This window comes from Poecilia latipinna, unplaced genomic scaffold, assembly GCF_001443285.1.
Source record: "Poecilia latipinna isolate Pla-1442-1.1 unplaced genomic scaffold, P_latipinna-1.0 Scaffold666, whole genome shotgun sequence".
Lineage (NCBI taxonomy): Eukaryota > Metazoa > Chordata > Actinopteri > Cyprinodontiformes > Poeciliidae > Poecilia > Poecilia latipinna.
In genome coordinates, this window is record NW_015113282.1 from 243,671 (window position 1) to 262,596 (window position 18,926).

General features: G+C 38.7%; 1 protein-coding gene across 4 annotated transcripts in view; it reads right to left on the reverse strand.

The window, feature by feature from the left end:
• Positions 1-16,470, reverse strand: part of src (v-src avian sarcoma (Schmidt-Ruppin A-2) viral oncogene homolog) — a 36,927-nt gene extending 20,457 nt beyond the window's left edge. For 2 of the 4 annotated variants that reach the window (XM_015044279.1, XM_015044278.1), the window contains exon 1: positions 16,031-16,470. The gene's annotated coding sequence lies outside the window, so the exon portion shown is untranslated. The remainder of the gene's footprint in view (positions 1-16,030) is intronic. The other 2 variants (XM_015044281.1, XM_015044280.1) reach the window with 1 other exon arrangement.
• Between the last annotated feature and the right edge of the window lie 2,456 nt (positions 16,471-18,926).

Here is an 18,926-nt window from a genome sequence, read left to right on the forward strand (position 1 = left end):
ATATATTCAGGCTTTTGCACCTAATAAATAACAAATGCTCAAGTTTCATGGTCTGAGATGTCTTGTAGATTTTCATGAGTCTAACAGTTGTTCTGATCCTGACATTAGTGGCTGGAGCAGTTTAAAGAGGGTCATCTCAGTCCAGAGCGCCGGCTAAAAGCAAAATGACCTGATTCGTAATGCGACCACTACTCTGGACATGTCACATATTGCACATCAGAGCCAGATGAACGCCAACCCAGTCCACTTAAGTGAGCTCAGCGAACAGCAGCTGCCAGACCACAGAAAGATACTATCGTGTTTTTATTGCATTTGCATCAGCAGACATCGGGCGTTTAACACATTGTTCCCATGTAGTGGAGAATATATTGGGAGACACACTGTCCTTATTTAAAATCGGTTGTATGGTGATAAACTTCTTAACCAAACCTACAAAGATGCTTCCCAAAGTTAGCGATGCTGACGATCCAAGCCTTGATGTTTTTAAAGCCCTTTCCACATGTGACTTGTCAGAGAACATGTACAAGGGATCAGAGAGTCTGCATGCATGTACAGAGAGTTTGGCCTGTGTGGAAAACATCCATGTGAGTCCGAAGGCAGCCTGATGGATGTCTTCTGTCATCTTAATGCCCCCTATGTGATTATTACAAGGGGAGGAGGGAGCGGAAAGGCTTTGGCTCCTGCGTCACTTGCCGCCAATTGTACCATAATCCAACCCTGCTAGTTCTGTCCAGATTATCAACATCTACTCCCTAATCGTGTTCACCAAACGCAGCAATGACATCCCATCTGTGGCCGGTAAACAACACGGATGCTGAGAAGGCAAGACAGGAAAGACCGGTCCAACTGTGGCGAACGACAGCAGCTGCCGAGAGCCTCAACGTATGCATGTACTTAACCATCTGAAGCATGAACGACTGTTTAGGTGGGTTAGTTCCTGGTTCTACGCAAACACAGGGTATCGCTGGTTTTTCACCTGGTTTCTCTACAGTAGCAAACAAAAAGATATTTAGTTGTGTTTGTACGAGAGCACCACCTTTCCACAGTTTCTATTTGGATTCATTCTGTGAAAGAGAATTCCTTCTGTTTTCCTTCTGTGGTAGAAAATCAATCACTTGAGGATTTTTCTACTAAAGGAATTTCTATTTAAACCAACAAAGTCCAATGTCAACTCAAACTATGCATTAATTGTGATTATTTTGAATTCATTTTGAATTCATTGGTTTAATTTCACTTGATTTCCACATGATCAGTGTCTGACCTTCAGAATCAAGATTCCTGTCCAACACTTGAAATAGGACACAAGAACTCAACTCCTGTCCTGAAGAAACATAATCTTGATACTGGTTTGATTTGCAGCTTCAGTTCCATCTCCAAGCTGGATTTTCTGAGTAAAATACTCGATAAAGTTGTAGAAACTCAGCTTAGATTCTGGCTGAGTCGGTCACGGATCTCTGATTCGCTCTTTCAGTCTGGCTTTCTAAAGCAGCATTCCACTGAGACGTCTTCATTCATTCTGAATTTTTCAATAAAATGTTGATGCTGATGTAAAATGTTCAGTGTTGATGGTATTTCTGCCTCTGCCATTGGGCTGGTTATCTTCTTATGTATCTGACAGGAAATTCTGCATTATGACAGACCTGAGCCTCTGCTCCTCTAATCTGTGGAGTTCCACAGGGCTTGGTTCTGGGCCCATTATGATTTTCTTTTTACATTCCTCAATTTGCTAACATTACTCATTTTTTAATGACATTTATTATCACATTTATGCTCATGACATCCAATTGTTTCTTTATTTTAAACCACACGAGGTGGTTAAGCTGTTCACCCTTGTAAAATGTTTATCTCAGATTAGTGAATTTCTTTCCAGTAATTTTCTGGTTTTAAGCCCAAATAAAAGAGAGCCTTTGAGTTATTAGCTGCCAGGCAACTGCATCTTAAAACCAGTCAGACAGTTGCCTCTTTTTGCCCAGTGTAAAAAAAAAAAAAACTCAACTCCTCATTGGGCTTTGAGACACAAATCAGAGCTATTTACCGTTTCTTTCAGAAAATTTTTCATATTTTTGTGTCATCACACTTTAACTATTATTATGCTGTTTTTACCTGTCTGGACAGATCATAATTTCTTATGTCTGCAAGCTATTCTGAACGCAGCAACCAGACTTTTAGCTAAATCTTATTTGTCTCAGTTTTAACCAAACATTTTGCAACCCCAGAATCTTCTGGTTGTTCTACATACTTAGTTAAAAATTAAGGGCCTTTCAGTCAGTGGCTCCAAAACTGTAGGTCATTTTCCTCTTACAGCTTCATTTTGCTGCTTCTGTTTTTTCTTTAAACAGAAAACTATTTTGTTCTCCCAGACATCTATGTTTTTATATTGTGTGTAACTTATCTGTGATTTATGTTGTGCAGCACTTTGTGACATTTATGTCTGAACATTTTATAAATAAACTTTACTTATTTAGTGCTGTACTCCTTCAAGATCTAGAGAACTTGCTATAAATGATTAACACATAGATTCTGCTTTTTACCAGAAATTTCTTAAGGATCTGGTGTGCTTCAGTGATTTCAATCTTACCAGTAAGTCCACCCCTGAATGGCTACAAAAAGACAAAATTAAAGTTTTGGAATGGCCCAGCTATAATCCAGGTTGAAATTCAACTGAGATGATGTGGTGTGGCCTTCAACAAGCCATTCATGCCTGAAAACCATTCATTGAATTGAAACAATAGTGAAAATAAGAATGGGACTCAAATTCCTTCTCTGCGATGTAGAAAACAGATAACCATTAACGCTTCAGGGCTGTTGTTGCTGGAGAAACTGGTTCAAAAGTTTAATTAGTTCTTAAGACTGTCAGGAGTGAAAACACCCTGAAATACAGTGCAATAAAAATGCTACAATCTGAATTAACAACTCTGGTCAGTAACTTTTTTCTAACACCGAGTACCAGAATGTTATGAAGATGATGTAACACAGCAAAAAGCAAATAATGGAAGAAGAATCAGAAAGTTCCTCCATGTTTGGAGGTCTACAGGTAAACACACACCCCCAGTGCCAGGACTGGAACCTGGATGAAGTGTGTGCAAAGGCTGAACACAGGCAGCACAAAGATGGGGAGGAGGTGAAGTCAATATTTACTGCGGCACACACACGCACTCGCACGGTCCCGCTGTTGCCATGGAGGTGATTCCAAGCATTCCACAAACCAACAAATTGCACAGATGTAAGATAGCCACACACACATACACACACACATCCACACTTTCTGGGCCAAAACTCTCAGAGAGCACTGCATACCGATCTGATGAAGAAAAAGGCAAGATTAGTGGAGGCTTTGTGAAATATGTGGGACGTCTGACACTTCCTAGAGGCATACAGGAACAGAGACGGAGAGGGACTAGCCAGAGAAACGGAGGCAAGGTGAAATCACCTGCAAATATCTTCTGATAAGTCAAAGGGAGTTTCCAATTTTTAAAAATTACATCATGTTTACTCATTTACTTCATGGAGCCTGAGGATCTTTGGCTTTTATAACAGGATCGGGGTCTTTGAGCTCCTTTCCCTTTCACTGTGTGGAAGCTTGTGTGCACAGTACATTTCTATGCAGCGGTATACAACAAACAAAAGTGATCCAGAGATTTTTCTTAATCACTTTTTGTTTGCCAAACGCCACAGTGAAACAAGCATTAAAATTATTTGACAATCCAAGCAGCTGGCCACGGTATCCTAAACCCAGGGTTAACTGGGAATTTTTTTTTGTTCTCATCCAAATAAATGCTTCTGGTAGCCACTGCAGGTTAATCACAGGGGATGACAGATTTTCTGTCATCCCCTGCTCCTAATCTGAGTGTGACATGTATCAAATTATTTTGGGATTGAGGCTCAGAAAGAAAATATCTGGGCCATTTCTGATGAAGGGTGGTGTCGCTTTCTGCTGAGCACATGTGACCAAACTTTTAGCACGAGTCAAAATCTGCATGTTGAAAGTAAGTTTAAGATGTCTGCCTAAAGTAAAGATGTATAACTGAGAGAAAATGTTTTTAGTCTGCTCCCAACAATAACAATAAGAACTTACTTGGAAAACATTGGCTGTATTTAATCAAGGTTAATCAATAGATGAACCAAAGTGATGTGTGTGGCCCAGCTTGCTCTGATTTTAAAACAAAAGCGAAAGAAGAACCTATATAATAAGATTACGTGGTGGTTTAGCTAATATTTTCCATTTAATACGATACAAAATATACTGCTCAAAAAAATAAAGGGAACATTTCACTTTAATTTTGTGTGTGGCTCCAAATCCAGGCCTCCATTGGTTAATAAATTTGATTTCCATTGATGATTTTTGTGTGATTTTGTTGTCAGCACATTCAACTTTGTACAGAACAAAGTATTCAATGAGAATATTTCATTCATTCAGATCTAGGATGTGTTATTTGAGTGTTCCCTTTACTTTTTGAGCAGTGTAGTTATTGACAAAACTCAAAAGTACAAAATTGTAGAAAGTGTCCATCTGCATCAGCTCCAAAGAAAAATTATTCCACTGGCTTCAAATGGCTTCTGGGCTACACTTCATTTTCTTTATCTTTCCCACCCATTTCATTATGCTGAGTAGGTCAACATGCTCAAAACGTCACTCTTCATGTTTCTGCTTTTAACACCTCAGAATTAGGGATTTTAAGGATTACATCACTACTTCAGTTAAACAGGTAACCGCCCTTATCCAGAACAATCCCAGGTTCCCTGAAGCAGATTTCAAGGCTGGGTGATAACTGGTCGAGCAACAGATGAGACATACAAGCGAGGTCAGTTCATGTCTACCGTTTATGTGTCATGCTTGAGCTCATGTTCGCATCTTGAAATTGGCACTTGCCAGAGGTTGGAGGTAAATTAGATCAGTTACATCACAACAGCAGTAGGTTTTCACTCAAAAACTGAATTGAGGATATCAGCTGAAAGATATAGTAATCTGGTATTTCTTTCCTGGTGACATGCAGTTGGTAAAATCAATAAACCTTTTTTGTTCTTTTTACAGAAGAGTTAAAACATGAAGCTGAACTCTAACAATTTGTCTATAATGAGAAGAAAAAACTGAAAACAATAAGTTGTGTTGCAGACTAGCACAAGTAGGGAGTACAACAAAACAACAACAAGAAAACATGTTTTTTGCCCCCCAAATGAGTTTTCTATTGCTTTTCTGCTGGTCCAACCAAGGGATCTGATGGGTGAGCGCCCCCTGTGGTGTCTAAGAAAACTAAATGTTGATGCAAGGCTGGTCATACTGAAGATTGGTAGCTTATAATTCAATGGTTTCTAACTTTACTGCATTTGATCATAGAACAGTGAGACCACTTAAAAATAATTTGAAAGTTGGATAATGGTAATAGTATTTTCATATTTTGTCTGGCTTTAGGAATAAACAAGACTGAGGCAAGCATGAAAAGGAGAATCATGCTGTAATGATTACAGATTTGCTAAATCTTTTTTTGTGTTTGTGAAAAAATATAGTTTGAAGCCCCATCTCTCCTTCCATCCAGAACAGACTTTGGTTTATTCTTGTGACAGACAGAAGGAGATTCATACTCAGATTTCCTTTGCATTTATGAATTTCCACTGTCTGATGTTTTCTGATGTGTTTCCCTGCTTGTAAAGTGCAAAAAAAGTAATTTATTCCATTGGCAAGTTATTTCGCTAATAGCAAGACATTTTTCCCATATTATTAGTGAAATAATGCGCCAATGGAAGAATTACTTTTTCATCAACATTAAGGAATTACTGACTTAAACCTAGCTGCAATATCTTGCTAAAAATATACTTGTGAGTTAGTTTTGTCTTATTTCAAGTGTACTAAGACATTTTCACTAGAAACTAGAGCAAAATTACTTGGTAAGATCGTGTGTGTAGTTTTCTTGTCACTCGTGAAATCTTCTGAACTTTGGATTCTGGACAAGAAACATACGAAGCATGCATTAGGATCTCAGCAGTACTATGTGAGTATTCCTGCAGACAAACATTGAAGTTGTGTTACTTTTGGCATGGAGTCCTTGCCTAACCTTTATATCCCCTCTTCCCTGAATCCTGATCTGTGATCATTAGGAGCACGTGAAATCATCAGCTCCAGTTATGAGCCTCTGAAATGGGGGAGGGAGAAGAAGTAGAAGATAATCCTCAAGAGCTTTGAGTCCATTCCTTCCACGACCCCTCACCCCCTAGATTAGTCCCTCATAGTCTATCTCCATCCTTACACTCTTTCCCTTATTTTCTTTCCTCCAATCCCTTCTTTTCAGACAAAATGGAAAAGGAAAAGGCTTTCATCCGTTCAAGTGTCAGCAGTATATCACATGAGCTGGGGGAAAAGACGCTCAAGCATCAGGGAAATGAAAAGGTCCAAAAAACTGGCAGAGGCTAGATTAAAAAGGCACTTTAGATCTCTTCCAGCATCACACAGGGCTGTGTTTTGTTGCTTCCTTGCAGTGAACTGGGGTACTGTACAAGCAAAGCCTTAAATTCGCCCCTTCTCTTCACATTTCAAAGAGGCTGCATTTGATCCACTCGATTCCATGGAGACTGGAATATGCCTCACGCTTCAGTGGGTTAAAGCTTTTCCAGCACTTGTACCGTTTAGCTTCTCATCGGCACTGCCATGCAGGATGAGGAATCCCAACAGCGCCGAAATACAACACCCTCCGTCCCCGGGGACTTTACATAAAATACGCAGACAGACGTATACATATATAGACACGCTAAACATAACTTCATCTGCATGTAAAATGAACCAGGTGTTCTTGATGCAGTCCGAGGCTCGCTGGTGTTGCTGGGCCCAGTCACGGCTCTGGAATGCAGGGTTGAGAATGAGGCGAGTTTAAACCTCGCTCCTGTTCCCACAGCCCGGAGCAGGAATGCGTTTGGGGAAGCAGGTATAGACAACCGTCGGTCCAGGGCGGCATCCTGCTTGGGCGCTCGCTCTGTGGTTGTTCAAACTGCTGTGAAAACATTCGAGCTCACGTTGTTTATTATCAATATTGAATTAAAGGGTGTGTGGAGGGTGTCGCATTGTGCCTGCTCATCAGTTCTTACTCCCATTATGTGTCTTCGAAAACACCTCAAGTAATGAGGAGCCCCGGCTTGACTGGGACTTCATTTGGTTTAAAACAAGAAAGACCATTTTCATCATACAGTTCTGGCAAGATGCACTATCCTGCAACTTTTATATGCAATCCCTGCTCCAACACACCTGAATCACACGACGGGTTGGTCACCAGGTTTTTGCAGAACATGCTGACCTGAAATGTAGCCTTTTCATTCAAGTTTATTGGAGAAGGGATGCGTCTAAAAGCTGCAGAACAGTGGCTCTTAAGGACTGCCGTTGTATACCTCTGGTCTAGATATAGTACTGGAGTGTTGGTCAAGTTGATTTTCATGGCATATTTAAGTAACAAAGCAGAGGAATGGCTTGTGGTATTAATTTAACAAGGAAAAAAAGAGAGAAATCCTACAAACCCTAAAATCTGACACCATTCCATTCTTGCTTACATTTTGTGAAGAAGAAAGTTGCACTCTGCATCTTCTTTAGTGGTTTTTGTTTTGTTTCCTTCAGTGGTTCTTGGTGTAGCAGCACCACAGGTGAGGAAGGGAACAAGTTTCTCAAATAGTTTGGTTCATGAAAGCGAATCACACCAGCTGAAAATGGAACAAATGTCGCAATTTTGGTCCCCCAATCAAACCAAGTCTATTGGACTGAAACTCTGGATACATGACTAATTTTCACAATTTGTTCAACAATGAAATGTTCAACCATTTTTAAATAATCATGCCAACAGGCTCATTCAATGAAAACATAAGAAAAACTGGATAAATGAAAATATTTGGGCCTACAGTGCAAAAACACGAACTCTTACCAGGTATTTTTGGTCTACTTTCAGGTGTGAAAACACACAGAGGCACACAGGACCATGCACAACACACTCTTACCTAAGAACAATTTAAAGAGACCAATAAAACACCAGTCATGTTTTTGGACTGTGGGAGAAAACCAGAGTACCCAGCGAAAACCTAATCATGCACAGGGAGAACATGCAAACTCAGTGCAGAATTAAAAGCCCCTCGACTTGATTTCTGTAAAGCATTAGTGCTTCCAACTGCATCACAAAGAGGGAAGTTTAACCACAATTAGATGTCAATTTTACGTTTCTAAACTGAAAGTGAAACAAAGGATCACAGAAAACCCTCCTTCCTTGGAGATAGACAAATAAACCAAGCAGACACGAAATATGTCCATGTCACGCTTCATCATCAAAACATAACTGCTTCCTGTCGTGACATTTACATAGCAGATTGGAGGGCGAGGCCCCCCGACACTGCAGTAATTTCCTCCATCTCATTTAAACCACCCCTTTGTTCATAGGGCGCCCTGATTTCAATATTCAAATGCAGGTCGGTGGGGCAGCGGAGCGCTGAAGCAGACGCCAACTGCGAGGCAATCAGTGCAGAGCTCAGAGTTGGTGGCCACGCCTCTGCTCTGTATCTCATCGGAGTCTGACATCAGCACGGATGGGTGAGATACCAGGGGTCACGGCCTGAAGAGAGGACAGAGCCGCCACTTCCTGAAAAAGGTTCAGCTGCCAGAAAAGGATTGACACACAAACATGCTGCGGTTTGCTGAGGTCTCAAACTTTACATTGCACAAAGCCACTCTAATGCAAAAGGAAGAGAAGATATTTGATTTCAAAAAGGCAACACAAACTAAAGTTTTTGGTTTGTAGGTGGAATAAATTACTAATTTCCATATTTTGTTCAACAACAAAAATGTTCAAACAGCCACCATGCTAACAGGTTCCATAAAAACATTTTAAAAAATCTGGAAAAATTTAAAGATTTGGGCCCACAGTGCAAAACCACAACATCTTTTTGGTTTAGTTTTTAGTGCAAATGTCATAGTACACTTGAAAGACAAAACTAACTTACAAGTAACTTTTCAGAAGGATATAGCAGCTTCTTTTAATTAATACTTTAATACTGATGAAAAAGTACTAGATATGTTCTAAGTGAAATACTTAACCTAATACTTTTTCTTGAATATTAATTAATTATTGATTGAAAATAAGGTCATATTTCTTGCTGAAAAATTACTTGTAAGTTTGTTTTGTCTTATTTCAAGTATACAAAGATATTTGCACTAGAAACTGGACAAAAATACGTGGTAAGATTTTGTATTTTACACTTTACTGTCAGAGGGAATGACACATTTTGTGTCCCATCTGATTTTGCTGGAATAAATAGATTTGTTTGGACCGGAGGCTCAGTCTAAAAGAATCCCCAATTTCCACTCTCCAGCCCATGTACACTGCGGCGATTCTCAGAGGATGGAGACCGGCACGTTTTAAACGCACAGCTGCGCCTACACAAAGCCGCGCACACAGAGGCATCTTTTCTAAAAGCCAAAGACTCTTTTCCTGTCACAAGAAAATGTGCGCAGAGCGGCGGGAATAAGGGGGCGAGAGGGACCGCTTTTCCACTGAGGCAACAGTGGGTGGATTGAGCGGGAGATGGGTGGCCTGTGTCACCCTGGCCCGTTCCCAGAGCAGAGGGACAGGAAGTGGCCAGGGGATCCTGGGAGGATACAAGCCATCCTCTGTTTGTCTGCATCTACACTATCTGGTGCTTCATTCAAATGGCCAAGAGATTGAGAGCTTAGAGGAATATTTCAGAGTGAATGGACTATGCATTGAGACTATTCAGCCGCCTTTATTATGCAGCGGTCATCTTTGGGGTGGAAACCGTCTCTAAATCTTTGTCAAACAGAGTGAAATTCAGAAACTGTCAGTTAACAGCAAGGCCGCGGAGAAGTAGGGATGCACTGATTCACTTTTTTAACTTCAGAATACAGATACAGATATCGGAGGTTTAGTATCAGACGATACCGACTCGACACAGAAAAACAGCGCTGAGTTTACTGAAAACATTTCTCTTTTTAAATACAAACATTAATGAACTGAATTACAAATTTATTTGATAACTCTGCACACTTAAATGCACCAATACTGGCCAAACGTGTAAAAAGAACTCAGCTTTAATTTGTTCAGTCAGCCAATTTCAAATAAAGAAACTGAAACTGACAAAAGGAACAGACTGACTGCCTCAGCTAAACATGTAAAACTTAGGAGTGCACCAATAAATCAGTCTCAGCACGATCTGGATCTTTAAAGATTGGCCAAAAGACTGCAATCAGTGCACACCTAGTAAAAATATATTGTGAATAACTTTCTTTCAAATGGTTCAAAAAGTGCAATTAGGAATTCTAAATTTATTGTTAAATAAATTATTAAAACGTGGCGTCGATCTGGATCGGGCACATTGTCACCAATACCTGATCTAGAAGTTTTTTTCAATATCAAGGCCGATACGGATGTTAATATCAGATTGGAGCATCTCTACCGTAAAGCAGAGCAAAGAGCTCACGAAGCAACAAAGACATGAAAAAGAGCCAAACTAGGCCACTGAGGCTTCAGTTTCAAACAAGCAGAGAAACAGAGCAACAGGACGGGAGCGATGTGAGAACAGGTGGCAGCAGCATTCCCATGCTCAGCCATATGCCCGCGTACCAAGCCGGACACTAATTAGCACCAAATCTGGGCCAGAGCGACAGACGTTTCGTGTCTGCAGCATAAAAAATTCAAAAGCCTGAGTCAGCGGGACGCAATCGCAAATCTCATGTCCCATTTTTGGATACATGATCCGTTTCTGACATTCTCTCGCTCAGAGAGCCTTTACACCGAGTCAGCAGGGAACCGAAGGAGATCGGTGCTGGAATCACACCGCGGTTTTCTTTTGTTGGTTCAGAGCTCTGAAACCAAACGGGGATCATGCTTCTTTAGAAAAACAAAAAGCACGCTCAAATTTCTACAGCTGCTGCTACAGTAGAGGCTTATTCACAATTCCTGTAATTTGTGAGCTGCTGTTTCTGTTTCAGTGGATTTACAGTTATTGTAAAAAGAAAGCGCCTGCATCTTTAGATTCTGAACATCTTTATATCAGAGCGTAATAATCTGATGTTCACCACAGACAAACCTCAAACGTTCAAAAACACAACAGAATCCATAAGGCCCTTATTTACTAAGCTAAGACAAAAAGACAAAACTGAAAACCAAGCGTGACAGACTAAGTACAGTGGCTTGTTGAATCGCCTTCAGCAACAATAACCAGATGTACAAGTTTTCTGTTTGACTTTTCCAGGCTCACGTCATTGTTGAAAACATGTCGACTCATTTTAAAACACGCCTTCACTGCGTAGACGACCCAATTCAGGCCAAACTTTACAGTACCTTGCAAAAGCATTCATCACATTAAACTCGAAATAGTTGACTTTGCCAGAACATTGTGTGGAAACGCGTTCTAGTTTTTACAAAATGATGATACTAAACAAGTTTACTGCAAAAAACCCCACTAAATTTGACCAAGTATTTTTATTTAGTTTTTAGCTTCCCCACCAGGGAAGATAAAGTATATTATTCTATTTTATTTAATTCGCTGCTACTCATTCTCCTAAATCTACTGGGTGCAGAAAGGCCATCCTTTTAGTCTTCATTTAATATATAATGATGATAAATCTGTGTTTTTCTACACTTCATGTTAAATTGAAATAACTGTAGAAGACTAAATCATTTCTAAAACCCTGCAATTGAAGAGCGCCCAGTATCTTTTTACCAGGACTGTATTCTTTATGATATCATAAAAATTTAAATTACATCTTCCCAGCTCAGTGTCAGTGAATCCGCACTGGTCCTAAAGGGAAATGAGACACCCGCAAAATTAAATGAAGTCATCAAGCTGCAAGCTCAACTGCAGTCTGTTTAACTTGCCTGCACATTTTTGCTTCATTGCGGTTAAAAGCAGTTTATTGAATTTGACTCGAAAGATTCCTGTTAGCCATGCAATCTAGAGTTGTGGACCACCCTGAATCTTTCTTTTGCAATCCCTGAGAGAAAGGTTACAGAGGTAGTTTTAAATAAGTGGAAGTGACCTGTCCTAACGCCGATATCGATGCTCCGGGAGCAGCAAGCTCAGAAAAAAAACAACAAAAAAAAAAACAAAAAAACAAACAGTTCATTGATGCCAGGCTCAGTGTATCAGCCTGACACACACAGAAACCTCCTGTATTAGTGAACAAAGGCGTCTGTGCCTGGCCACGTTGCCAATTAGCAGGAATTTGAACCTCAAGAGGCACTTTCCAGCAATCTCATTGGAGCTGACACAAACATCTTTGGCTTTCTCTGGGATGCATTCATGGGATTCCAGGGAGCATTAGGTCCCCTCTGCGGAGTTGAAGTCTGACAGTTGAGGAAATGCAACGGACCTTTTCAAGCTGCTTCTCGCTCAGCATCAGCTGGCTGCACCACTAACACTGCAGGAAGCTCCTTAAACTGGCATCAATTAGCAATTTAGAAAAAAATAATATACACTGCAGCAGAGAGAAATAATTAGGGATGGTCTGTTGAGTCAGTGTTTGCAGAAGCATCAGTTTCCGTAATGCTAAAAACAAGGGAAATCAGTGGGTTTTCTTTTGCCTGCTACATAACATTTTAATTCTTTCAGGAAAATGTCTAAAAAATTAAAATAAAACAGAGCAAAAACCCCTTCTGGCAGAATCTGGAGGATTAGTCGTATGCACTCCTGATGATCACGAGAATTAGCATTTTTATTTCCATGAAAACTCATCTAATGGCGCTTCGACACAAGTCTCTGGAAAAAAGGTTTCAGATTTCAGAACGGATTACAGCGCGAGGGGAAAAAACAAGCCGGGGGTTTATGTGCAATATTTAGGTTTAAGGCAGATCAAAAAGCTGTGGCAACACGCTGATATAGTGGCACAGCAGGCTTTGACTGTGTATGTGTGTGTGTGTGTGTGTGTGTGTGTATGCCAAGCGTTATATATCAATGTCAGGAAGGAAAAATGCAGACAGTTTGACGTCGTCCATGAACAGGGAGGCCACTACTTAAGTGTCTGAGAGGAACAACTTGTCTAGACGCTGAACCCGGTTGAATTATCTCCAGTAATGAAGGCAGATCCTGGATCAGTGGTCTGGCATCGATTCAGGCCTGATGTGTATACTGTAAGCAGGAGGAGGAATTGACTGAATTATTATTCAAAATCAGGCAAAAACGCTGCGGTCCAGTTGGTTTGAGGCTCTCGCTGGCACATCCAGTCTTTTTCTATTATTAGTTTCACCACAGACAGTCAATATTTGGACATTTGAGCCATGCTGAGTGGGAGAAGCTAATCCTGAAGCGTGTCGGTTAAAGTGTGTGGGGTTGTGGGAACGGAAACCGTGGCTTGTACAGTCAGCATCTCCAGAGGCGGTCCTAGCCTTGAGGTAAAGGTGGGCCGCCGCACAGAGCCCCAAAAATACGTCAGATCAAGTTAATCTAAACTACAGTCACACGGGATCGCACCATCTCTGTCAAACTTGAGGCCCGGGGGCCAAATCCGGCCCACCATAGCTTTTTATGTGGCCCTCTAAACTCTAGAATAAATAGACACTTCAAGTAAAAAGTTGTCATAAAATATAATATTATCAATCAATTCAAAGCATTTTTATCTGTATGCTGCCGAATTACATCAGTCCCTCCAGTATTTTTTTTTTTTTGCTTTTTTTTCTCACTAATGCATAATTGTGAGTTCATTACAAATTTTCTGCAAATATGGTCAAAAACATTTAAAATATTTCTAAAGCAGGAACAGAATTTTGATTGCAAAAGAAATCACAAAAAACAATCACAAAATCTGGGAGGTGGTGATAAATGTCAAGAGATGTTCAATATTATTTAATTTTAAGAATTTACTGTATGCAGAGGCAGCTATTCATTCATATTTTAACAGGTTCTTAATGGGTTTTATCAATACATTCCAGCAAAACCAGCCCTTGATAACATTCATTATCCTTATATTACTCAAAATTAAAATTAGTTTGATACTCCTGGTTTGAAAAAGTACTAGTGAACATATCTCAGCAGAAGAAATGCATATTTTAGAAATCTATGCTATCTGTCATTTTTTAAATTTTATCTTATTCTGCTTGCTCCTTATGAGTTAGATTAAAAAGATCTCAACATATATGATACAAAACAAAACCAAATTTACATGACAGTTCAAAATTTTCTTTAGCCCCATTACTGCCTCGACCCTGAACATTTTCATACATTATTCTTTTAAAAGTTTATAAAAAATTATTTAGTGACTGATTCTGATCAAAATCCTTCTGGTAAACAAAATGTTTGATGAAAAATGATCAGTAAATTTTCACGAGTTGCTGCCTTTCAGGTTTTAAATCAGCAAAAATGTGAGATTTAGACCATTTTAGCATTTAAAATACATGCATTAGTTAGGAAGACATCTGATTAATGCATATTGCTTCTTTTTGAAAAACACTTCATATTTAAGGAGCCCCAGTAGTGTGTGTTATGGGTTTGAAGATACAGTGATTATATCTTAACAATGACCAATAATAATAGAAAAATTATGCTTGAGATGGAAAAATCGGTTTGATCCATTTTTGGTGAATGACTAAACGAACCACAGTTGACAAGCAAGACAAAAGCTAAAGGCATAAAGGAAAAACACAAAGCCTCTATGCTTTCCTCCATTCAGCCTTCCTGTTATCTGCTGGACAGCTCTCTCTCTCACTTACAGCCTAAATGAACAGCAGACACACCCGTCACAGAAAATTACAGTTTCCTTTTAAATAGATCCTGCTGACGTCATTTTAAAACACCTGAAACTGAAAATAGCTGAGGAGTCTTCTTTCCTCAGTCACAGCATCCACACAGTTTTGTTAGTTTGATTTAATAACCCTTCAAACGATACAATAACAGATCAGAAAAAAACGCTCTTTTTAGTCTGATTGGCCGGTTACCTATCAATGCCATTTTAAAAGGAATATAACTGGATTACTTCTTGGTGGATCTCTTATTTAATTTCACAATTACAACAGACATGGTTCTGTTTAGCTGCTCAAATTGGAAATTGACTCCTTTAATGCACTGTAAGATCCAAGACATATGTGTGAGACCTGTTATTTGAAAAACTAACAACTACTGAATTTCACATATAAAAAGATGTATTTGAATTGTTTTAAATAAATGGGGTGAAATTAAGAACTGTACAATTTCAGATTTGGTGATCTGAAATGTGAGGTTTCTTCATAGAAGAGTTAATTTAGTTAAGTTTTTCCATTCTGGTAAACCAAAACTTTACTTACATAAACTTTGAGAAACATAATAGTTGATGCCATAAAAAAATAATATGAAATTCAGATGGTAAATGATAAGAATAAACTCTAGTTAGAATAGTGAATCAAAAATATTTAAATGCTGTTATTTCCAAGGAAATGACAACAGCCGTTGTCATGTTTCATATATTTCCAGAAACTACTTTTATTCACAGCTTCAGATCAAATTTAAAAACAAAACATCACTGTTTGTAAAACACGTGGCTAGAAAAAAACATTTTGAAAAGAGTGTATTTGTTAAACAAACCTGTGAAATAGCAACAAGAAGTACAAGTCAAGGTTAAATAAGGGTTAAAAATAAAACTAAGAAGGGATTCCACACCTGTCTTCTAATTTAGGTCGAAGTAAATCCGCCTCTGAAATTGCCAAATTAATTAAGTTCTCCACATTATTTACAGTGTTCATATTGGAATGCTGTTCTAGTCTTTGAGTGAAGTTTTATTGATGTTAATTAATTGTCGCCGCTGCTGGAATCCAGTAAGGTGTGGTGTGATTGTCTCATAATGTGCAGCATGGAGGTATGAAAAGTATGCAACGTATTTCCTAAGAACCAGAAATGTTGGAGCAGCTGGCACTGCCCCAACAACTTACTGTAAGAACAAGGAAAAAAAACCGCAACAGTGTGCAGATAAGATAAGATAAGATTCAAGACACAAAGCTGAGACTGATGCATCTGAGATCTCATTCATTTTTCATGAACTTCTGTCTGAAGTCTGTGAAAAAAAGAAAAACAAGTTTTTGCTACTCACCCTGAAGAACAGGCTGCTGGAGATTTAGTCTCTTCTCTCTTCTGGAGGTCCAAATTTGGCGTCAAAACATCAATGATCTGTTCAGCGACACTTCGAGCTCACAGATCCAGAAATAAATAAAAAATATATTATAATAAAAAAATCAGCGGATTGAAGCGGAGCGAGGAGGTGCCAAAATGAAGCCAGGCTCACTGAAGAGCGGTGAGGAATCCCGGTGAAGAGGAGCGGCGGCGGCCCGGTGAGGTCATGATGGGGAAACCCTCCGGAGCTGAGGAGACATCTTTTTATTTTTATTTTTTATTTCTAACTCAGACAGACAGAAAACAAGAAGGTGGACAAGCGTGGACCACAGAGATCCGTGAAAAAAGCCGAGCGACGCTGTGATCCTCTGCAGCAAAAACACAGAAACAAACCGGGATCAAAACACTGGGATGTGCAGGGGCAGGGCGAGGGGCGGGGCCTCTGTGGATTCTCAGGCTCTGATTGGTCAGAGAGGTTTTACGCACAGGTTTTCTGTGATTTGGCTGAATGGCGTCTCTGATGATGAGCGCCTCCTCACCTGAGGCTGCAGGTCCCAACCTGCGCCTGATATCAGACTGTGATTCACCCAGTGTCTGCATTTTCCAGGACTAAACACAACAATTACCATTTAATTATTTATTAAAGAAATTCTACAACCATTCTTCAATTTCGTGTCATCTACTGGAAAACTAAAAATAAAGACTGGTATGGACTAAAAAGTCTCACAATTACAGAAAAACGAAATTTCTTATCTTTGCTTTGTTTAAAAGGAATTATTTAGAACAAGGCTGCCCTCTACTGTTCAAACGGGAGAACACATCATCTGAATGGAATATTTATTTATGTTTTCGCATCCACCTGAATAATGTGTAGTTGCACTGCCTGTATGAGGTATTCTTTATTTTACGCCATAAAATAAAAAAATGCACTGGATTTCCCCAATAAATACAGAACAGCAAACATATAGCGAGCCGAACATGATTCACAAGGATAACACTTCAATAAAATATTCAAATGTGAATAAGATGATTAAAATAAATTTAAAATCTATAGAAAGAACCTACTAGTTTAAAAAATAAATCTCATGAACAGCACTCAAATTAAGTGTGGCTGCTGGATAATTTATTAATAAAAGCTATTTGATCATATATTCTGTACTTTCACAGTGTCAGGATTTGAGAGTGATTGTATTTTTTGTTCTGTTTTCTTCTTTTTGAGTTTTTTTTTAAGTTTTCAGTAAATTTTGAGAAAAATGTGTATTAGAACTGATACTAAGCTTTGTAACTTCACCACTGTTTATTCTACTTTGCCTATCCTGTATCACAACTATTGTCAAACTCTAAGTTTGACATTTATAACAAATATAATTCTATAAACTCCTGCAGCAATGATCCGGTTTCCCTAGATGTGATGTTTCCATGTTTTTCATGTATGAATCTCTTAGGTGAAGAACTATCAGCCATCAAAAATTCCCTTATCACTTGTCGTTTCTTATTCTTTAATGAGTTTTAAAAATTGAACAGACAACATTACATTTTTCCTGACTACTTATGTTTCGGATCCAAACACAGGCAAAACCTGGACACCCAGACTTTGGATTCCAGCTCAGATCTGCAAATGTTGTGTCAGAATGAGAAGCAATCAGACAGCATTATACACAAAAAGACAAAAACCCAGTGTAATCCACGTCCACGGGGGAACTCATTTATAAACAGCTATTCACAGCCACAGCAGCAATTTTAGAGACAATCATCTTCAGAAATTGCATATGAAGCATCGCTGAGAGGACGAAGGATAATTACCACAACATCATTAATATGTAGATGCTGACTGTGCTGGGGAGCAGAGTATAAAAAACTTTGAGAGTTTTCACAGTCACTCAGGAAACACTCAGTGGATTAAGTTTGAGCTTGGGCATAAAATCCGTTACGGCTTTAGGATTTATGATAAACATACAGCAGCTTCTGCTGAGTTACACTGAGACAATCTGCACCATGGATTCTCAAATCAATTAGATTTTAAATTCGGAAAAAAATAATGGTTTCCTAAATAAACATTACCAATGCTCTTTATGTTACACCAGAGTGTATTTTAAGATTTTAACACAGATAACTAAGAGTCTGGCTTGAACTCTTACACTTTACATGGACTTCATATTGCTGTAGCATAATTTTATTGAAATGCATTGCTTTTTTGAAATAGCTTTTTTCCTTTCCCACTTTTTGTGTCCTTCATAATTATTTTTTTTGTGCACAACCAATCCTGGACTGACCACATATTCAGTTGTGATATTCCTTGGAAGGGAAAAAAATGGATTTGACTAAAACAGAGGCCTCCAAAGAATTTTGTCATGTGGGTCAAAATTATCAAGTCAGAAGTTTTCAAAAGTCAAGAAAGAAAGAAGAAAAAGACTAAAATAAAGCAAATAGCTTTTTTTTCTGTTTGTAGATACAAAACTTAAAAAGGATTTTGCTTGATTGCAAAGTCCTTTTTGCAAACAAAACATTTGCAAAATTTGGAAAAATTTAAAATTTTCCAAAATTGAAAAATCCATTTTCAATTTCTTTTGGGCTCATTTGAGCAAATTTGCTTTTAGCTATAAAAGCAAAATTTGGATCTTCTTTCAAAACACTCACTATGTTAAGCTGAGTTTAATAAATTACACAAAAGTTAAACCGGATGCAGGAAACTCGGTTTTTCAGTAAAATCTCTGGATAAATATGGTTCTGCTTTTTTTAAAAGTTTGGTTGTAAAATGATTAATGCTTTGCAGACTTCATATTTTCCATTTCAAGAAAACAATTTTTATTTATAAAATAGTAATTTTATAAATAAAAGTTTAATAAACAAAATTATAGCTTTTTTTAACTGGAGTT